General features: G+C 37.7%; 1 pseudogene; it reads left to right on the forward strand.

Annotated features, from left to right (window-relative positions):
* Positions 1–4,444: 4,444 nt before the first annotated feature.
* LOC138153500 (small EDRK-rich factor 2-like) lies at positions 4,445–4,711 on the forward strand (annotated as a pseudogene).
* Positions 4,712–24,107: the final 19,396 nt, after the last annotated feature.

The following is a 24,107-nucleotide window of genomic DNA, read 5'->3' on the forward strand; positions in this document are numbered from 1 at the left end:
ATGTTCCCCTATTCTCTGCTCAAAAATAATTAAAATTTAAAAAGAAGGAGAAAGAGAATTTTGGGACCTTTTCTTATCTGACAATGTGAATATTTGTGCAACAGGATGGCATGAAAACAAGCATGGCACACACATAGGGTACTGAATTCCTAGCCTGTTTCTTATTACTCATGTGGCCTTGGAAAACTCTTGAAGATATCTGGGCCTCAACTTTCTCATTTGCAAAATGATGGACTTACAGTGATGGTCTCTATGGTTCCTTCCAGTTCCAAATCTTAGGATGCCCTATAGGGAAAACAACATTGTGAAGTGGAAAGAGAACTGTATTCTGATCCTAACATTTATCAGCCATGTAACCTTGGGCAAGTCATTCCTCCTGTCTCAACCTCAGTTTCCTTGTCTGTAAAATGAGGGATTAGAACAGGTAATCGAAGTCCCTTCTAGTTCTAAATCTTATTATTTAAAATTAGCATTTCACTCTAATTATAGCCTTCATTTCTGTCTTTTCTCCCTCCCCATTCCCCCTTATCCTTTATCTGTGCAAATGAAAATCCATCCTTTGAAAATTCAACTCAGGTCCCATTTATGAAAGACAGCAAGTTCCCGTGGATAGAGTATTAGCTTTGGTATCAGAAGACCTAAATTAGAATCTTGGCTCTCCCCTTACTGCCTATACAACCTTGGACAAATTACTTTAACTTTTCTGGGCTTTATCTCCCTCATCTGTACCATCATAAGATGACTGTAATTGGTAGCCACTAAGTGGCTGAGTCTATGAACCTAATATCTATCCTTCCAAAAGACTCCACTGATCCTTAGCCTACAATGCACTCTCCTTCCTCTGAATTCCTATAGACTGAATTTTTTGTGCCACTCAATTGGAACTGTAGCTTGCAGACTCCTCTCATGCATGGCATTTCTCCCCAAGCAGATTGCTTGCACTGAGATCATGGGTTATGTATGCTTGTACCAGTGTAACAATTAACCCAGTACCTGACAAACAGATCAAAAGCTAGAAGATACCCTCATCCAACCATTTCATTTTCCAGATGAGGAAACATAAGCTTAGAATTGACTTGCCCAAGGTCACACAGGTAATAAGTGACAGAGCTGGGATTTGAACTTATGTCCCATGATGATGCTCATCATTCTCTCTATTGCATCATGTATTCTGCCTCCCAGTATGTAATCCATTAATCCTGGCTGAAAGAAATTTGAATAAATACCATTTCCAAGGGAGTTGCCTGAACCGTGAGTCCAGTGTGATGTACCTGCCTTTGTGCCTACCATTTGGATCCTCCTCCAGTAGATGCTGCATGTAGCCCCAAAATACTTCTCTTGGCAACCTGAGGGTAGCTATGAAGGGCAAAGATTCCAACGGTCTCCCCACTAATGGGGTGGTGAAGAAAGGCCCAGACGCCACATACTGTATTTAATGTTGACGCTGTTCAGTGAAACAATGATTACAATCAATTTGACTACTAATGTGACTTATCTTGTAAATTGCTGGGTCATTAACCTTGACAACATCAATGTACTGTCACTTTCCAATTCCACCAAATTAGTGTCCGAGGTAATAGAAGGAAGAATGTATTAGTCCATTATTGGTGGCTAATAGAGACAGCAAGTCTTTAATGTGCTATGGAGAACAGCTGAGACACCAGGGACACAGGCAGCACGTCAAAGGCAAAGGAGGAAGAGAGTGAAACCCCCAGCAGGGTGGCATGGATGAGCTGCTACAGCTCCTTGCCTGGCCTTCAGTGCTTTGGTATCAAGGAAACCAGGGGCAAGAAGAAATACCTTGGCCTAACCTAAATTACTGTGGTGCTTCTTCTCATAGGAGGTAAAAACCATATGGGGGAAATATCTGGAATTAGGCACATGGTAACTGTCAAAAATCACTCAGGAAATTGAATGTTGGAGGCTGATTTTTTTTAATTGGCAAACTTTTATTTTTTTTCAACTCTTACATTTGAAGTATTTCTAGAATGTCTAAGTCTGCTTTGATCATCATCTTCTATCACATGAGTGAGGACTTCTGTGAAGAATGCTATGGATTTTGCTAAAGATATAAAATCTAGCCATTTATTTCTTGAAAGATATAATCTACCTCAGTCTGAACTGTGTAGTATCAAATTACATTGGATTTGGAATAAGAGAGTCCAGGTTCAAGTCCCAATACTGCCAATGCAAGTCACTTTCACTCTCCTGCCTTCAGTTTCTTCATGGACAATATGAAGTCTTATGTGCAATTTTTAAAGACTTTCATTGTTATTTTTGGTCTTCATACCATAGTTATTTCTCTTTAACCCTGCCCTTCCTCATCCCCCATTTCTTCACTGAACTTTTTCCTTGGAATACAGCATATATGCATATACCACGTTCTGTATTAATATTCTGCATCTGTCTATTGAGAGGAGGAAGATGTGTTTCTTTATCAGTTCTATAGGACTGAGGTTGGTCAATATGATTTATTAGAGTTTGACTACATATTAGTATTATTGATATTATCTTTGCTATTATATATTTTGTTCTCTTGGATTTATTTTCTTCACCACATCAATTTATGTACGTCTTCATGTCTTTCCCTGCATTCTTTATATTTGTCTTCTCTTATGGCACAATGATGTCGCATTATATTCATAAAAACAAACAAACTTTCATTTTAAAAAATTTAGCCATTTCCCATTGAATCGGCATTCATTTTGCTTCTAGGTTTGGATGATATACTCTAAATATTTGAATGTGTGAGGGTACGTGTGCATTCATGTGTGAATATGTGTGTAATAGTATTTTATATATTTCATGCAACATATATAATGTGCACATACATATTGCATATATATTATACATGTATACATATACACATATATAAAAACCTTTCTGTCTTTGACTTCCTTGGTGTCTATGCTTAGTAGGAGGGTTGCTGGGTAAAAGGGTATAAAGAATTTTGTAACTTTTCTCACATAAATTCAAACTGATTTTCAGAATAGCCTCACCAATTTGTTGCTCCACCATGAATGTATTAGTGTGTACATCTTCCCACAGTCCCTCCAACATGGCTCCATTTGGGAAATTATCTTTTCTGATTGGATGGATATGAGGTAAAACCTCAGAGTTGCTTTCATTTGCATTTCTATTTTTAGTGATTAGAGCAACATTTCATGTGGCCATTGATCATTTTCATTTCTTCTCCTATAAAGTACTTGTCAATACCTTTGAACTACCTACCTATCCATTAGAGAATGGTTTTTTGGTCTAATATCAGTTCCTTACAGATCTTTGATACTAGACTTCTACTAGAGATATGTAATGTAAAAATTTTCCCTTAACAGTTTTTCTCCTTTAAATAAATAAATGTTAGGTAAAGAGATCTTTGTCATCACTGAACAAAGTCACCATTTTCTCAGGATCCCTTCCTACCTACTCTGAAATCACAACATGGAGACTAAGCTAACAGATCCTACCTGGCAAGTAAACTGGTAAACTGGTCTGAGCACTGCTTCACTGTAGTTGTAGGAAAGAGCTTATTTTATTTTTAAGTAATCTTTGGAAGGGCACGAATCTGCCCTTGTTATTTTTCTTTTGTGTGTCCCCTCCTTGGCATCTAGGATAATCCTACACCTACAAGAGGGACTCAATAAGAATACAGAACTGCAGGTCAGGAAGCACTGGGTTTTAATTTTGGCTCATGTACTTTGTGATCTAGAGTAAATCTTCCCAATTCAATTCAATTCCACAAGCATTCTCTGAGCACTTACTATGTGCGAGGTGTGATCAACCATAGACTCTTTGAGGACAAGGACCATTTTTGTCTTTATATCTCTTGTGCCCAGGACAATGTCTACTCATAGTAAGTACCTAATAATACTTATTGATTGAAGTCACTGTACTAGGTACTAGAGATTCAACTTCCTCTTGATTTCCTATTCTATATAATGATCATGTTGGACTTGATGATCTCTAATGAACTTTCCAGTAATTAAAAAAAAAAAAAGACAGAAGCCTCATGGGTCTTCTGGTGAGCTCCAGTCACTGCTGGCTGGGTTACCTTTCCTGAGTTTCACACTATGCAATGTGCCTGACAAAATCCATCTAGGCCATGACTATCAACCATCTTGTTTTTCAGCTGCAGGGCTGGAAGTGACAACTTGGTCTATTAAGAGGCTTCTGCATGAATAGTGAGATGTCAAGTTTCATTACATAGAGACCAGGCGGGAGGCACACAATAGTCACTCAGCAGGGTTTTGTTGAACATTCAAATGGTCCGCAGCTGTATACCAGGTGCTGGCTATGCATGGATCATGGCTATTTCTTACTATGTCTCCTAGGCCAGTAAAATGCTTGTTTATAAGAGAAACTCATCTATTTCTATCCCTACTACCTACATTGTTGTTTCTCTTTACAAAGACAGAGGACTGCATAACATACACCTCTGTGGAGGGTCGGGGTCGGGAACGTCGGAGAGGAAAGAGCGGACGCCACCGAGTCAGGCCGGAGCCGCTGCCGTCGCCATGACCGGCGGTAACCAGCGTGAGCTTGCCCCCCAGAAGAACATGAAAAAACAAAATGATCCAGGCAAGGGAAAACGCCGGGATGACGGGCTCTCTGCAGCTGCCTGAAAGCAGAGGGACTCGGAGATCATGCAACAGAAGCAGAAAAAAAGCCAATGAGAAGAAGGAAGAGCCCAAATAACTCTATGGCTCATGCCCATCTCTCTTGCCCCCCTCCACCGTGTGTCTGGAGCCAGTCCCGTCACGCTCTCGCCTCCTCCTGTAGCGCTCACAGGAGAACTGATGGCATTCCCTTCGCCCTGTGTCTGCAGTGCGTTCCCTCTGCATCCTTCCCCCCAGGCAGCCTTGCTCTCCTCCAGGGCATTCCTGGGGGTGAGGGGGTTACCTTTTCCCAGTGTTTTTTTATTCCTATGGAGCTTACCCCAGAGTATTAACAGTAGCTTTGTTAAAAAAAAAAAAAAAGATACACCTCTGTGTGGGCTCTTGGGTTTGAGATCTTTGCTCTAGAAGCAAAGAAAGAGCCATAGGGTTTCTCGTAGGTTTCTCCTAGAATCCGATCCTCATCTGGCCTCTTTATTGATCAACTCTTTATTCAACATTCTTTTTAAAATTATATGTAGGTTATCATTTCTCTCATAGAGGCAAAGAATATCAGAGCTGGGAAGAACCTCAGGGCCTAGCACAGTGCCTGGCACATATATTAGATTGTTAATAAATGTTTTTGATTGATTGGTCTAGGAGTCAACCTTTGATTTTACAGATGAAGAAACTGAGGCCCATATAGGGAAAACAACTTATCTAAGATCATACAATCAGTTAGTAGGAACACTAGGGCTAGGACCTATGTCTAAACTACCCACCTAATTCAATTCAATACTTGCTTTCTTCATAGAGTTGTTAAAAAGAAGTTTAAAATGCATATGAATTTTTTTTAACAGACTGAGAGGTTTTACATAAATGTTAGCTACATTGAGGGGATTCTTCTGGATGTAGGATCATAGAAATAGAACCAGAAGCCTCAATTTGATGAGTTAATAGGCTGATGAGCCTTTGTGTAGGACTTAGCAGCTCATGGAATGACAATGATTAGATGGCTAAGTCTGTTGTGGATAAAAGTCATCCATTTATTCTGGGCTACAAAAAATAAGGGGCGATTTCAGAGTCCTCCATTTTCCCTTATTCCTTTTTCAAAGAACAGGCTAGAGAACCACTGAGCTAAGAACAGTACTGGGGGCAGAAGAGAAGCCTATGTATACCTACATTCTTCCTCTGCGAGTCCTTCATGACTATCTTGGGCCACAGGTCACCGAAATTTGGCAACTAAACATTTATTTTTACCCATATAGTTGGATTCTGAGCTCCTGGACCCAACTGTAGAGAGATAAAGTTGAATACTCTTAAACCCCAATCTCCTGAGTAGGGCAGAGAAGATTTCCTGAGTGTTGTCAATGGTCTGGAGAGTTCTGGGATCCAGCCTTTTAGCAAGAAAAGAGGTAAAAATGGAATTGGCAGAGGCACCATTCCATTCAGACTGGCACCAAGCACTGAATCTTTTTTTACAGCTCTTCCAAGAACTACAGAAGGATCTAAGAGAGTTGGCAAAATTTGAGGACTTTCATGTTCGGTTTTTAGCAGAAAAAATCTAGAAATATGGTAAAGCAACTTCTTGAGTGACGAAAATTCTTGAGTGATATGACGAGGGAAAAGGAATTGCATTTTATCCTCCCCTGCTATCTGGTTTGTTCAGTATAGATTCATCTGGAAGGAAGTTGCCTGTATAGTATTCTCAAGTTTATTTTCCTTCTAAGAGAGGTTCAAGATTTTTGGTAGCACTAAAAGGCCGGAGACCTACATGCATCCCTAGGGTTCGGACAGAACTTATGAAGTCAAGGATTTGCTTTTCTAGTCATTCCAACTTGTTTCCCTTCTGTGGGGAATTTGAACCACAGGGAGGCACTATGAGTCTGGGGCTCTGTACAGGGTTCTGAAAGAATGTGGGATTCACCAGAGGGAGAATTATACTGATAGTTTATGGGCTATTGGGAGGCTTGTATGTGTTTCTTGCATTGTTTATGAGTCCATGTGATTCCTTTGTGTTTTCTACATTCCGTCTGTTGGGTGAAATAAAGGCACTCTTGTACCAGATATGTACTGCTACCTTGAATGCTTGTTTGGGAGCTAGGGACCCATTTACCAGCAGCTGTGGAGACCCAAACATGAGCTATATCCAAATTATATTTTGAGATTTCCTAAAAGGAACTCTGTGTGGGAGCTGAACTAGTCAAAACAAGAGTGATGAGGGCCCGCCCCCAAAACTGAACCCATTCTATGTATTTCCAGATGTGGGATACTGGTCTATAGATTATAGTTAATCTTTCCAAGCCCAACTCAAGGTATAGGACTATAAATCTACAGCTAGAAGTGACCCCAGAAGCCATCTACTCCACCCTTCATATTTTACAGGTAAAGATAGTAAGACCAAGGGAAGTTACTAGAAAACATTCATATAGTACCTCAGATAAAGGATTTGAACTCTGGTCTCTGACTCCAGAATCTCTTCTCCAGAGATGCCTTTTTCCATTCCTGCAGTCTATTTCTCATTCTCGAGAAGCCAGTGCATGCCACATTACATTAAACTGTTTGCTAATTGTTACAAAAGTGAAGTCATAAATTCCCTTATCTTTCCTAGACCACAAAGGTGTACTCCTTCTACAGCATTCTCTTTTGTTCATTCCAAATGAATAGCTTCCTCTGGAGAATTCACTAATTCCAAGGGGAGATGATGCACTATCATGCCATCTCTTTAAAATAATAAAAGCATTGTAGAAATATTACCGGTTTCTGTTTCAGAACACCTTTTCCATCCATCATCTCATTTAAGCCTCAAAATATCTTTGTGCATATGTGACCTAAATATTATTACCCCCATTTTCCTGGTAAGCAGTTCCAACAATTCACCAAGATCCCAATGGGGATTAAGTACAGAACTCAAGCCAGAGTTCATATCTTCTACACCTAGGCCTTTATTGGTGAACATTGCCTAAGAAATGAAGTCTTTCTATGAATTTCTCTTTCTTCTATTCATTCTGAAGAAATCCTAACTTCACAGTAAGAGAGGGCTAGATAGGAGTTAAAGCATGGAAACTCTCACAGTGACTGGATCTATTCCTATCTTATGTTCAATCTCAAGAGATCCCAAGAAAGAAATTCATATTTATTATTATTTTTATTATTATTAGCTTATCTAAGTTCACAAGGTCCCCATCCATAGATCTCAGGTTAAGAATCTCTTGTATGGTGCTTTTAGGTTTACAAAGTACTTTACAGATGTTCCACATCACGACTTCCCCCATCACCATTTTGATGTATGACAGGCCAGTAAAAGAAATTAAATGAGAATTTTAGGAGAATTTTGCGAAAGCTGCAGATGATATGTGAAGACCAGCAGACAACACAGAAAAAAAATTTAGAAGCTCAGAGATGCATAAAATATATGTATAGCATTGCATAATATCAGCCCAACTTTTACAATAAGATATTGTAAACACCCCATAAAATAAAAAAGGAAAATTCAGACTTCTTCTCTGGTACAAAGGGAGGGCCAAAAAATTTTACATGGATTTTCCAAATCACTGGTATACTCCAACCCCCACAATGTGGAAGGGATAACTCTCTGTTTCTCTTTCTCTGTGTGTTATATGTATATATATGTATATGTGTGTACATAAATATGTATATATGTATGCATATATATAGGTATGAATGTATACCTATATATGTATGTGTGTATATACATAAATATACTATATATGCATATATATATATATATATAGTATACAATCTCATTTTTTCCTCACAACAACTATGGGAGGTAGATGCTATTATTATCCCTCTTTATACTCAAGGAATCTCAGGCTTAATGAAGTCAAATCACTTTACCAGGGTAGTACACCTAGTAAGTGTAAGAATCAGGATTTGAAGTCAAGCCTTCCAGACTCCAAGTGCAATGACATCCACTGTACCACCAATCCACCTCAATGAGAATGACTTGATACCAAGTCTCCTGCCCCGTCAGGAAAGGCACAGTGGCCAACCCCTCAGCCATGGTTCTCGAATCACTTACCTGCACACCTTTCTTTGCACTGACAGCTGGCACTGTGAGTGATGGAATATGGTGAGGTATCATGGTTTTTCCTTAGTGCATAATAAAGCTTCCTGAATTCTGATGGCTGTGAGCCAGGATGTTGGAAAATTTGCACTTATGTTGGGGTAAAGTTCACCATCTATGGAAAAAAGGGGTCTGCTAAGCAAATTAACAGTGTAAACAAGGTTATAAGGGGAGCCATTTCTTCTACTCCAGAGACTAAGCTATTTGCAAGCATTTAAGTTGTACACATTTATAAACAAGGTGCAAATTACAAATGATTGATAGCTGCTCATTCAAACACATCTGGCAGGCCCCATGCTTTGCCCAACTTGTTTAGCCATAACTACTTGTATTTGAATGTAGTACAGATGTAATTCTTTTTAAAACATTTTATAAAGGCTATAGAATCTATACTTTTTGTCCTCAAAATGTTTCTGAAAAACATAAAGGAAGATGTACCACTGAGAATAAGCATATCAAAAAGCAATCTGATTTCCTCTTTCCCCCAATAGATTCAATGTTATAACGGATTTCATTCCTAATCAAAGACTTGGGTCATAAAAATCACAACTATGACTGACAATGCATCATAAAAGCAGATAAATAAATATCCTGCTAGAATTATATGAATAATAAAATTATACTCAGAATTCTATAATTTACATTGATTCTGGCTCCCGTGCTTACTAACTAGGTGACCTTAGGTGAATTATTTAACCTTTCTGAGCTCTGGTTTCCTTATTTGTAAAATAAGTCTAATAATATTTGTATATCCTATACCATGTACTTGAGAGGACACTGCTTTGTAAATCTTAAAGTGCTGTTTAAATGTGAGCTATTATTAAAATTATTATTATACCATAGAACCTAATTATATGTTGTATTCATAGCACATGGGAAATAACAAATTGATTTTATTATAAATTGGCCATATGTGGTTAATATAGTACCTTTTAATAAGCATTTAATCAACAACAATTTTGGCTTCCTTTTTTAGATTTTTAGAAGGGCAGTTATGAGATTTAGATGACCCAAATTTCTTTAAAAGCTATCTAAGAAAGTCTAAATTGATAAATTATGTTTCTCTTAATAAAATTCCCTGTAGCAAGTCGAGACATTCAAAGTCATTCCATTGGCCTTAGGGCTATGCTAAACATTGAGATCATTTCTTTCTAAAACAACTACTGTAGCATCAAACTATTTGAAGGCCTCACTAAGGACTTTAGCAGTGAAGAGATGGAATGTAGGGATTCTCAGGTCTGGTTCTCATATATTTTATTTGCTCTAGTTACCCAATATCATTAAGGATAGCCATGACAGGGAAGGGAGATCACACAAGGATGACCTGAAGAATAAGTATGGGCAGCTAAGTGGTTCCATGAATAGGGCACTGGGTCTGGAATCAAGAAGACCTGATTTCAAATCCCACCTCAGACACTCACTTTTACCTGTGTGACCCTGGGCAAGTCATTTAATCCTGTTTGCCTCAGTTTCTTATCTGTAAAATGGAGACACACTAGAGAAGAAAATGGTAAACCACTCTATTATCTCTGCCAAGAAAACCTCCAATGGGGTCACAGAGTCAGATACAACTGAATGACTGAGCAACATACAACAATAAATAGAATAGCAAAGCATGACATTCTAGAATTCAAGGCTTGCCTGTAATATAAACATTTTTGCTGATTCAGACAACTTTTCTCACCAGCTCCCCAAAAGAAATGGTATTACAGAAATACTGGATTTAGAATCAGAGGACCTGGTTTCAAATCCCACATTTGCTTGATTATAAGCAACTCACATCTTTCCTGGGCCTTGGTTTCCTTAACTGTAAAATTTGGAGGTCTTACTAGATGGCCTCTGAAGTCCCTTCCAGCTGTAGATCTATAATCCTATGAACAGGTTTTTGTTTTTGTTTTTGCTTTTTGGAAGGCAATTGGGGTTAAGTAACTTGCCCAAGGTCACATGGCTAGGTTTTTGTGTGTGTGTGCTAACTATCTGAGGCTGGATCCAAACTCAGGTCCTTCTGACTCCAGGGCTGGCACTCTACTCACTGCGCCACCTAGCTGCCCCCTTTAACAGTTTTTTTTAATTGATTTATTTATTTTTAGTTTACAAAATTCAGTTGCATAAGTCTTTGAGTGTTAATTTTTTTCCTGCTTCTTCCCCAAGATGGCATGCAATCTGATACAGGCTCTACATATACATTTACATTAAACATATTTTCATAGTAGTCATGTTGCAAAGAAGAATTATAACCAATGGAAGGAACCATGAGAAAGAAGAAACAAAATATAACAAAATCAAAAAAGAGAGAGCAAATAGTGTGCCTCGATCTGCATTCAAACTCCATAATTATTTCTCTGAATATCCCATCATGAGCCTTTTGGAGCTGTCTTAGAAACTTGCATTGCTGAGAAGAGCCAAGTCTATCAAAGTTAGTCATTGCACAATGTGGCTATAATTGTGTACAATGTTCTCCTGGTTCTGTTCCCCTCACTCAATATCCAGCTTTTTCTGGTCTGCCTAGTAATCATTTCTTATAGCACAATAGTATTCCATCATATTAATATACCACAACTTGCTCAAGCATTCCCCAACTGATGACTATGCCCTCAATTTCCAATTTTTTTGCTACCACAAAAAAAACTGCTATAAATATTTATATATGGGTCCTTTTCCCTTTTGTATGATCTCTTTGGGCTACAGACTTAGTAGTGGTACTGCTGGATCAAAGGGATCACACTTTTATAGCCCTTTGGACATAATTTTAAATTGCTCTCCAGAATGGTTGGATCAGTTCACACTCTACCAAAGCATTAATGTTCCAATTTCCCCACAGCTTCTCCAACATTTATCATTTCCCTTTTCTGTCATATTAGCCAATTTGATAGGTATGAGATGGTACCTCAGAGGTGTTTTAATTTACATTTCTCTAATCAATAGTGATTCAGAGCACTTCTTCATATGACTATAGATAGCTTTAATTTCTTCATCTGATAACTGCCTTTTCATATCCTTTGACCACTCATCAACTAAGAGATGAGTTATGTTATAAATTTGACTAAGTTCTCTATATATTTGAGAAAAGAGACCTTCATCAGAAACACTGGCTGTAAAAATTGTTTCCCAGCTTTCTGCTTTCCTTCTAATCTTGGTTACATTAGCTTTGTTTGTGCAAAAACTTTTAAATTTAATGTAATCAAAACTATCCATCTGGCATTTCATGATGTTCTCTCTCTCTCTTGTTTGGTCTATTAATTTAAATAGTTGCTGCTTCCCTCAAAATACTGGATCAGAAAGCCTTCCTCTAGTAAGAATTCCACTAAACTTCCTGTGTACCAGCTTCCCATAGAATGGGCTTTTATGCCTCAAGCATCTCTAATTGACTATTTGAAATATCCATCTGGATATACCATAGAGATGTCAAACTCACTAAGTTCAAATCCCAACTCACTCTCTCCCTAATTTTACCCATCTTAATGTCCCTATTTCTATTTGAGGGTGCCGCAGTTTTTCCAATCATAGTTGTCTGCTTGTCTCCCACATCAAATCAGTTACCAATTCCTCTTCAACTTCATTTTCATCACCCCCTTCTTTCTACTCACAACCAAAACATGTTAGTTCAGGTCCTCATGATCGCTTGTCTGCTCTACTGCAGTAACCTCTACACCTCAAGCTTCTCCCCTCTCCAGGCCTCCTCCACGCTACCAGCAAATTGATATTCCAAAGGATAGCTCTATTATGTCACTCTTCTGCTGAAGAAAATTCAGTAGCTCCCTGTTACATTAGGAAAATATACACATTCTTCCATTGGAATTTAGAGTCCCTCATAGCCTGCCTCCAGACTGTCCTTACAGAGTAATAACATGTTACTCCCCACTCACACACACTATTCTCTGGACAAGCTGACCTATTTACCATTCCCTGTAAAGAGTGTTCTATGGCCTTTGCACAGACTGTCCCCAGTGCCTAGAATGCTCTGTCCCCACCTCCATCTCTTGGAATTTCTAATTCAATTTAATTCTGTTCAAATACCACCTTCTTTCCTCAGTTCTTGAATTATGAGTTTTATGAGAATTTATGAGAATTATGCCCAAACACTATGTATTTATTTGTCTCATTTATGTATTATAATTATCAATGCCTATCCCAGATAGGTATATAATAAGTACTTCATAAATACTTGGTCCCATTCAAAACACAAGGGCAGCTAGGTGGTATAATGGGTAGAGTGCCAGACCTGGAGACTCATCTTCCTGAGTTCAGTGCTAGTCTCAGATACTTACTACTTAGGTGACCCTGGGTAAGTCACTTAACCCTGTTTGTCTCAGTTCCCTCATCTGTAAAATGAGCTGGAGAAGGAAATGACAAACTCCTCCAATATCTCTGTCAAGAAAACCTCAGATGGGGTCACAAAGAGATACAACTAAAAAACAGCTGAACAATTCAAAACATACCTCAGAAAGATAATCATAACTATGACATCACATTTTCTTTCCCTTTCATAAAGTGTGAATTAAGGATCTGCAAGCAGGGGTGCAATTGTGCAATGTTAATGGAATAGGAGGATCTTCCCTGTCCATTAATAGGCCTATGTTACCATGTGTCCCCTTTTCCCTTGGAAAGGTGTTGGTGCCACGTTCCCAGGTCTAAAGGTGCACAGGTATGTTAACCATGAATGTCTTGCTGCTTTCACAGCTATGATGCATCCTGAAACACAAATAGCCCACTGAGGGAGGAACTTGCCTAAGCAGGAGCTTGCTTAGGGGAGGCTTGTTGTAGGAAGGCTTTCACACTTTTTAGTACTAAGCTAATTAGGCACTGAGCCACATGGGTTGTGATGCCTTCTGACTCTGAGCCTATTAGTTGAAAACTGTATACACTGGGAGGTTGGTATTTTACTTTGGGGAGTCACTTATGAGAAGGACCTTTTGATTCCCCGGATGGGACTGAGTAGCTGTTTGTTAAGAGCCCCCTGACTACTCAGAGGTTTGTGCCCTCCCAATCCAGAGCACTACAGCACCATGTCACTTTGTTCAGACAGCAGGAGCCCTGTCTGTTGAATCTCTGTCTTAATTTCTCTGCTTGTATTTTCCACTTATATATGTTTAATTAAAGTAAGATTATTGACCCCTTTAAAATGGTCTTTCTTGAAAGACCCATATGTGCAAAAATGTTTATAGCAGCTCTTTTTGTGGTAGCAAAGAATTGGAAATTAAGGGGGTGCCCATCAATTGGGAAATGGCTGAAAAAGTTGTGGTATATGCATGTTATGGAATACTATTGTGCTATAAGAAACAAGGAGCAGACGGTCTTCATATTTACCTGGAGAGGCTTAAAAGAACTGATGCTGAGTGAGAAGAGTAGAACCAGGAGAAATTTGTACACAATTACAGACACAACGTGTGATGACCAACTTTGATAGACTGGACTCTTCTCAGCAATGCAGTGATATAAGTCAATCCCAAAAGACTCATGATGGAGAGAAATATATGCATCCAGAGAAAGAACTAGAAAGAACTAAGTTTATATCCAGGTGGAAGCAAAATACCTGATCTTTTTCCTTCTCTTATTTGGTTTTATGTCCCTCTTTACCATTTTTCATTCCAGCTGGTACAATCCGTCCTTATAACCTGACTAATGTATAATGTGAAAGTATTTACAGATCCTATACTTGAGTATAAGCCACCATGGGGGGGGGGGGGGGAGGGGGGGGGACAAAGTGTGAAACTCAGGGAATTGTGGAATTGAATCCTGTAAACTAAAAGGAAACAAACAAATTAATAAAAAAATAAAAAAAAATAAAATGGTCTTTCTTTAGAAAAGCAGATCAAAGAACCTGTGCTAGCAGTACATCCTGGCTGTGGTAGTGTGCTTGCTAATACAAATTGGAAGGTAAAGAGAAAACATCAGAGGTTTAGAGGATCTGGAAAAGGGAAGGGTACTCCCAAGAGATGAAAAGGGAAAGAACCAATATCCCAACATTCTGGGTTCACAGTTTTGCTGAGGGTAGATGATAGGTGAAAAAAAACAGAGGAAAAATATCTCAGCTTGATATAAGGAATACTTTGCTGACAATTCCAGCTACCCCAAAGTACAACAGTCTGTCTCAGGGAATCACTGGTAATTTTCAAACAGAAGCTAGATGACCACTTGTTTAGGACAATGTAAAAAGAATCCCCCTTTAGGTGTGGGTTGGACTAGATGAAGCCTGAGGTCCCTTCCAGCTTTCAGACTCGGTGGTATTTAACATCTTAGTGAAACCCTGACTACTGTGAATTCCAGCTTCCTCTCACCCAGTATCAGTTTGGCTTTTCCTCTTCACTCTTTCTGGAAGGGGCTGCTGCCACCTTCACTTCCCTGCTGATTGTTCACAGGTGGCTCCCCTTATTTGTTCCCACCTGTTCAGTTTCTCCCAGTGTCCAAACAGCTGTCCCATGTGCCTGTGGGGAAAAGCTCTCAGACTCATTAACACGCACAATCTCCTGCACAGTTACTACTAAATGTCTTCTGGACCCATCCCAAATGTATCACTTTATACCTGTCCAAATGGCTTGCTATCAGCCAAATGAAAACTTCCACTTCTCTAGCCTTTAAGGTTTTCAAAATGCTTTCCTCACAACAACTCAGTGAGGCAGGGAGTTCAAGGATAATTATCATACTGGTTGCACATGTGATGAAACCCAGGCTTAGAAGAAGTTAATGACTCACCTGTGGTTACATTGCTAAGTAAGTGACAGAGTCAATATCCACACTCAGGTCTCCTCCTACACAACCTACCACCCCCATGGTCCAATCACCTGGTAATATTCCCCTCAACAAACTTCCCATCTTTCTATTGATGAGTTCCTCCCGTTCCTCCCGTTCCTCCCGGAGCCTCTATTCTGTGAAGGGAGGCCATCTGTCTGCATTCTCTCTTGGACCTATTCCAGACTTTCTCAAAATTTCAAAACCATTCCCCTAGACCAAGCAACCTCATTCCCTCTAGCCCCTTCAGATTCCTTTTGTAATTTGTCTTTCTGCATTAAAATATGAGCTCCTTGAAAGCAAGAACTGGTGTGTGTGTGTGTGTGTATCCTCAAGGCTTAGTACATACTAGGAATTTAATAAATACTTTTTATCTTTCCTCCCTTCTTCCTTCTTTCCTTTCCTTCCTTTCTCCTTTTCTCCCTCTCTCCCTTTCTCTCCTTCCTCTATTCCTTCCCTTCTCCCCTCCCTCTTGTTCCTCTCCCCTCCCTCCCTCCTCCTTCCTCCTTTCCTCTCTCTTCTTCCTTCCATTTCTCCCCCATTCTCTTCCTTCTTCAATCCAGTTTGATAATCTTTACATTGCCTACTTTTTAAAGGTACCTTCCATATTTCATATGTTCCTTTCTTTTACCTCTTGGGTTTTGGCTCTTCTGGTTCCCAGGCCTATACACTTTTCACTACCACTTACTCCATTCATAGAATGACTAATTCTCACTACTTGGGGAAAAGTAAATCTGAGTCAGGCATTCAAATGGGGAACTCAAAGGAGCACATGGTAATGCCTCCTCCAGTTATGCCCTTTCTTAAGTTTTCTACACTTCAAACTTTTCTCTCTCTTTATTCCCCTATCCTCTTTTTCAGGAGTTAACTTCTTCTATGGGGAAGAAGGAAAACTCTTATTAAATTAATTACTGATAGTGTACCCTTCCCAGGGCTTCCCCCCCTCCCCAGCCCCTGCACTTAAAAAAAGATACTTATTAATCCAAATGAATCTCTAATTAGAGAACATTCAGGAATGAAAAAGTGAAGATTTTCAGACAACAGGAGGCAGTATGGAAACAATAAAAAGGAATGGAAAGAGAACAGTATTGACTGGCAAACAGGAGATCTGATATCAAGTCCCAGTTTGCTGTTCTCATTCAGTCAAGCATTTATTTAGTACTTACTATGTGTCAGGCATTATGCTAAGTGCTGGTGTACAAAGAAAAAAAAGAAACTATTCCTGTCTTCCAGGAGCTTAGAGTTTACATATTCATGGGGTGGTGGATAGAAATGTACATAAAAAATTCAATATGAAATACATACAAAATAATTTCTGGGGTGAGACCTCAGATAGACAGGGATGGAAGCAAGTCCTTGTGTTGAGTAATCTGCATGGTGGAAGTGAGGAAGCAGTGGACTCCTGGTTTGGTGGTTGTTAGCGTTTGGCTGCGACTTGGTTCAGTTGTTTCGGTCGTGTTCCACTCTTTGTGGCCCCATTTTTGGCATTTTCTTGGCAAAGACACTAGAATGCTTTGCCATTTCCTTCTCCAGTTCATTTTACAGATGAGGGAACTGAGGTAAACAGGGTTAAGTTCCTTGCTTAGGTCACACAGTTACTAAGTGTCTGAGGCTGGATTTGAATTCAGGAAGCTGAATCTTCCAGACTAGAGAGAAGCCCAGTATACTATGCACTGTGCCATCTAGCATTCCCTTGCCTATAGTACTAAGGAGTTAACTGACTTACTCAGTTCATATAATAATCATGGAAGCATGACTTAAATTTGGGTTTTACTGACTCAAAGACCAGCTCTCTATCTGCTTTAATACAATACATCATATGTAATTTAAAACAACAACAAAAGAAAACTTAAGCAACTGCAAAAGATATTGATAGGAATTTAAGACTAGTAGGACACTTTAATATTACTGTCCCGATTGGATAAATATGGAAAGATAACAAGAAGAAATAAGAAGAGCTGAATAAATTGTTTATTAAACTAATTTTGATTGACATGGCAACTTCTCAATTATTAAACATATAGTGATAAAATACATATTTCTCAGCAGCTATGTTACCTTTAAAAATTAACCATGCACTAGGACATAATCATAAACCACTGTATAAACAGACAAATAAAATAAATGCATTTGTAATATACCTTTTAGAATGCTTCCAGAAGGCTTGGATATTAAACAAATAGAGTTGGAGGTTAGCTTTTGGCAGACAATTTTTCACCCCAGAATTTCCTAAGCTTTGAAGGAGATATAATCTAGGAGCAGAGTACCCAGAGTGCTTTTGACCCTGACCTTGGACTAAGGGACCTTATAGATAGTATGCAGGAACCAAGTGAGTAAAAAGGAGGAAGAAGAACAGAATGAAGGTCAAGAAAGCCAACATAAGCAAAAATTTATTCACAAACCATCACTGGGAATTGGCACTGAGACATGAACCATGAAGCTGTGACTGATCCTTGGGCTGCTACTGAGCACTAGCAATGAAGACAGTGATAGGGACCCACGGCTCAGAGTAGTCAGAGTCTGATGAGGATAGGGACTGATCCGTTAACTCCTTCCATCTGCTTGTGAAACCAGCTATCAATTTCTTGTTAGCACACCGTATAAACTTGTTTGTCCTTCATATGATATGTTCAATTTAGATTTTATTTATGTACTATAAGCTGTTGTTTATTGTATTTAATGTTTACAGATGTAAAGATGATAAGAGAGCATTCCTTGTTTCAGAGAGATGTAATATTTGGTTCAAAATGCATCTGGAGGTTTGGCAGTAATTTGGAACAGTTGAGTGAATTAAAAAAGAGAGAGAGGAAAAAAACCAAATTGCCAATAATCCAAAATGAAAAAGGGGGATTTGCATCAAATAAAGTGGAAATTATGTAAACTATTGGAAACCATTCTGACTAATTATATGCCAACAAAAGTGACAACTTAAATGAAAAGGAAATATGTTTTTAATAATATAAAACACCTATTTAAACAGCACAAGAAATGGAGAATTTAAAAATAAAAAATATAGCCATAAATAAATTCCCAGGACCAGATAGACTTGCAAGTGAATTTTTATGAAATATTCAATGAACAATTAATTCAAATATTACATAAACTGCTTGCAAAAATAGGATGAGTGCCTACAAAATTCCTTCCAGGATAAAAATACAGTGCTGATATTTAAACCAGGGAGACAGTGATGATTTTTTAAATAATAGGGAGGTCAGTAGTAAACTGTTTGAAGTCTAGCCATGAATTGGGAATTAATATATTTCAAATGAAGGGCCAAGAGTTGGTAAGTACCCTAAGCTATGACTGGGGCAAAACACACTAATTTTTACTATCCTTTGACCTTAGCAGCTACTGTATTTTGGAGGTGGGGACATGGGGAGGGGGACCATTTGAAGGAAAACCACAATTCCACAAAGGAATGTGGAACCTTGCTGCTTCGTAGCAGAAAGTCATACCCGTGAGGGAAAGTGACCTACTTGGGAAGTTCTGTCCATAGGAGTGGAGGGGAACAATATTTCCTATCACAAGTCTGAGCAATGGGTTCTCTGGTTCAGGTGATAATTGACAACACAACCGCTCTTACTTGCCAGCCTTCATCTACTGCTTGCTTTTCCTTTATAGACAATAACATAATAAAAATAGTCATGAATAAAAGCGAGATAAGAAAATACATATCTAAATGAAGTCTAATGATGCTCTGAATAATGAATCAGTCGAATAAAAATCATAGAAACAAATAATTATGTTATATACAGTAACAATGAAACTACTAATGAGACACAGATACAGCAATCCTTAGAGGAAAACTAACGTGGGCTTACATGAACCAAATAGAAAAAGTATAGATCAATGATCTGACATGCAATTAAAAAGACTAAAAAAGAAACAATGTCACATGAAGTAAACTAGAGAAAAATAAAGAAATTTGAAAACAAGATGACAATACAAGTGATAAAACTAAGAGCTGCTTTTAAAAGACTAACAAGATTGATACACCGTTGTCTACATTGATCAGGAAAAAAAGAGAGGGGAAAAGTTATCGAAATAAAAGTTGAACATAGAAAATTCATAACAAAGAGGAAAGAATTGTCAAAACTTACCAAAAAAGAATTAGATATTGACAAAACTTGGAATTTTTATATGATGAATGCCTACAAAAATACACAATATCTAAACCAAGAAAACAATAAAATTTTTAAACAACTCAATTTTTTTATAAAAAGAAATCAAGCAAAGCATGAGGTGGGGGTTGAGTCAGGGACTTATGCCAGACAGGTATATAAATATATTCTATCAAAGACTGATAATGTAATTAATACCTCTGCTACAAAAATCATACCCCCAAATAGAAATAACTGTACCAAACTATGGAATAAATGTGGTCCTGATAACTAAACCAACAATAGACAAAGTAGAGAGCAAGAATCTTACTATTGTGTATTTATCTACGTTGGACAAATGGGAATAAAGCAAGTATGATTTCTCTCCACTATTACTTGATGTATAAAACTTCATCAAAGAAACTAGTTGAGATGATTAATAAACTCAACAAATTAGTAGGAAATAAAAAATAAATTAATAAAAATCAGCATTTTAATTAACAAAAATCAAGAAGAAATTATAAAAAGAGAAATTCCACTAAAACGCATAAAATATTTGAGAGTTGTCCAACAAGACTTGCAAGATTTACACAAGTAAAACTATGAAGCACTTTTTATAGAAATACTGATAATTGGGATAGTCACTGTTTATGTTTGGATCATGTCAATATAATTAAAGTAATAATACTACATGAGTTCATTTTCATATCAATAACATTATCAAGCAGATATTTTTTAGAACCAGACAACATAGCTGGATGATGTGTAGGCCAGAAGTGAATTAAAATAATGACAAAATTCATTTGGAAGAGCAAAAGTCTAGAATCTCAAGGAAAATAACATATACAAATGAAGGAAACAAAACATTATCATACTTTATACTATGTCATATAGGATTGGTGCATCAAGGTGGTACAGTGGAGAGAGCACTGGGCTTGCAATCAGGAAGACTCATCTTTCTGGGTTCAAATCTGGCCTCAGATACTTACTAGCTGTGAGACCCTAAGACAACTCACTTAAGTGGGTTTGCCTCAATTCCTGATAAGTAAAATAAACTGGAGAAGGAAATGGCAAACCATTCTACTGCCTCTGCCAAGAAAACCCCAAAATGGGGTCACAAAGAGTAGGTTCATGACTGAAACAACTGAACAAAATCACCAAAAAAAAAAAAAAAATATATATATATATATATATATATATATATTTATATATATATATATGTTTAGTAATGAAAACTATTTGATGCTGTTTTAAAAAAAAAAGTTATGCAGTAGAATTGATTAGATAACTAAGATAGAGAAGAAATTTTTAAAAAATTGTAACCTATTGTTTCAGAAATGCAAATACAAAAATTACTAATGAAAGATACTCTTTTTGGCAAAACTAGTGGGAAAACTGGAAAATAGTTTGGCAAAAATGAGATTTAGACCAACAATTTATACAATATTCTACAAGAAAAATAAAATTTATGTAAGACCCAAATACAAAAGGTTACCCCATAAAACAATTCAAAGAAAAATTAGATCAGATGACTTTACTACTATATTTATGGTAAAAAGTCTTACCAAAAGAAGAATGAGGAAGATCATAAAAAATAAAAAAGGAGTTTCAACTGCATAAAAATTTTTTAAGCTTTTATATGGATAAAAGCAATAAAACTAGCATAAAGAAAGAATTAGCAGAGTAAAAATATTATATCAAATATCACTGATAAAAGTTTGATATCTAAGATATTTAGGCAACTGACACAAACAGAAAACGAAGACCCATTCTCCAGTGGATAAGTGGTCAAAAGGGTATGAACAGTTTTCAATGATGATTTACAAATAGAAATAACTATATGAAAAACATGATGCAAATCACTAGTGGTTAAGAAAAATGCAAATGAAAACAACTTTGAAGTTTCACAAAGCACCATGCAAATTGCCATAGATAACAAGAATAGTTGAAATTGAATGAGCTGTGAAAAGACAGACACAGTAAAACAGTTAGTGAAGCTACAAATTAGTCCAGCCATTCTATCAATTGGGAATTATACAAGAAGAATGACTGAATCAAAGAAAAGTCACTTATTAAGCACTTACTAGGTACACAGGGGCAGCTAGGTGGTACAGTGGATGGTGGTGTCAGGAATATCTTAGTTCAAATCTGGCCTCAGACACTTACTAGCTATGTGACCCTAAGTAAATCGTTTAAGTCCATTTGCCTCAGTTCCTCATCTGTAAAAGAGGGACACACTGGAGATGGAAATGGCAAACCACTCCAGTGTCTTTGCCAAGAAAACCCCAGGAATGAGTCCAGGGGGTCAGGAAGAGTAGGACAGGACTAAACTACTGAACAACAATAACAAAAGGTACAGTATTCTGTGTTGCTAATCCTTGGTGATACACATATAAAAAGAAAGATCATTGTTGCCATCAAGAAACTTATTTTCTAACAGAATAGGACAATGCACTTAAGGGAGTAGTAACCATAGGGCAAATAATTGACCTGTCCTTTTCAGGAACATAAGTGTTGCTCTGGTTAGGATTTGTATAGCCAGAGTTAGAAGGGGGTAGGAGAGGAAATTCTGGGCCTATGGTGACTTGGGTGGCAATTAAAAAGGTTCCAGAGACATAGTTTCTGAGTTATTTAATAATTTTATTAACAAGCTCAGAAGGTTATTAATTAAAGTATGGTCATTTGGGCCTCTCTCAGACCAAAGACACCTAATGGTGGTGGAGTCACAATTTGTATGTCCTTCAAAGAGGAGGTGTTCCTGAGGGATGCCTAATCACTTCTGGTTGGTTAATCATGGGAGGTGGGCTATCTTGGGGTAAGTGACTTAGGTCACTCAAATCTTAGTCAAAGAGACATCAATTTCTATATCACCTCTCTTGACAACAGGGAGAATAAAGATTTTCCCAGGACCTGTCAGAGAAATACAATGAGCAAGAATGCACCCATTTGCCTAAAATTTATAATTTCTTTTACTATCTGATTACATCTTGGCTATGGTAAATTTTTAAGAAAGATTTCTCACACTGATTTATGGATGAGTAGGTAGAAAAGGGGAAAAATTTGGTCTGAATATAATAATTAATTACTAAATGTAAGTGGGAAATTCTCATTTCTCACACATGGCATGATAAAGATGGCAGTTGGCTACATCTGGGTCCAGCTAGCTATGGAGACCTCTCATCAACTCACCAAGGGTTCATGGCCTCACTAAACTGTCTATGTCCTTTCCTTCAACGGTGCCACTGCTAAGCTTGTAGCCCAGGGAAATCAAAGTGAAACCAAAGATCCAAGACAGCAAAATATTCATAGCTATACTCATTATAGTAGCAAAGAACTAGAAAGAAAGCCGGTGTGTGTTAAGTGGGCAATGACTTGAAAAAAGGTACATCATAGTATTTGAAATATAATGGAATAATATATGAAATAAGAAACTCAAAGAAACATCAGATTTGTCTCAAGTGATGTAGAATGAAATAAACAGAACAAAAAAACCATCCAGTATACAAAATGACTTCAACAATGTAAATGAAAAGAAGATTAATGATGTCTTTATTCTGCCTGTGACACTTGTTACCTATATTACCTTGACTACCTCCCTCTATTTCAGTGTTCTCATCTGTAAAGTGATAGTTGGATTAAATAGCCACCAGGTTCCCTTGGAACTTGATGTCCATATGCCTATGATCCTAAATTTAACTCCAAGTAATTTTTAAAATCAGTGTGTTTCCTGGAGAACTGATCATGAGGATCAAATATGGTCTTGTCAACCCTGGTTACAAATGACCAAAGAATAAAAGAGGATTTGTAACCACCATGAATTCTAAAAAAAAAAAACCCAAAGAGTTCGCACAAGTTAAAAGCAAAAAGCTATCTTTATTCCATTGGGGGAGAAAAATTAGACACGTGTTGGGGCCTCTTCTAGTAGGAGGCCCAAGGCAGTGGGGGCAAACCTTGATTTATATATTTGTGACTAGATAAAGAATCAAACAGTGTAGTGTAGCCCCAGTGGTGAGGCAAGGTTGTCTAGAGACAAAAGGTCCGTTCACAGCAGGGTTTCATGTCTCGATCTGTTGGTGCTTGCCTGAGCTCAGGGACCATCAGTTCATCCAGAGGGTGAGCACAAAGGATTGTTGTTATGCCAAGCTCGGGGTATAGCTTGCTTGTTGGGCCTTCGCTTTGGAAAACAGGGTGTCTAAAAAGAGAGGGGTGATCTTGGATCCTGACAGTCTACATTGTCATATGTATTCACTTTAAAAGATACTTTTACTTAGTTGTTTTTGTCACAAAAGACAAGGGGAGAGTTTAATATAAAGACAGAAGGTGTCAATATAGTATTTTAAAAGAATTCAATGTGTATTTTCACAGTAAAATCCTGAAACATAGAATAGGATTAATTGGTTTATATCTATTGTCCTCTTGAGTCAATGTGAGTAACTCTATTAATTTTTAAATCCTTTCATCTTTACACAAAAGCCTTATACTTGTATGGTTGTTAAGCTCCAACTTCAGTCCCACCTCCTCCAGGAACCCTTTTCTCACCGTTCCAGGCTATAATGATTTCTTACTTCTTTGATCTCCTACAACATATTGCCTATA

Source organism: Petaurus breviceps, unplaced genomic scaffold (genome assembly GCF_028583685.1).
Source record: "Petaurus breviceps papuanus isolate PSGF00001 unplaced genomic scaffold, PetGlider_PUasm1.0 151, whole genome shotgun sequence".
Lineage (NCBI taxonomy): Eukaryota > Metazoa > Chordata > Mammalia > Diprotodontia > Petauridae > Petaurus > Petaurus breviceps.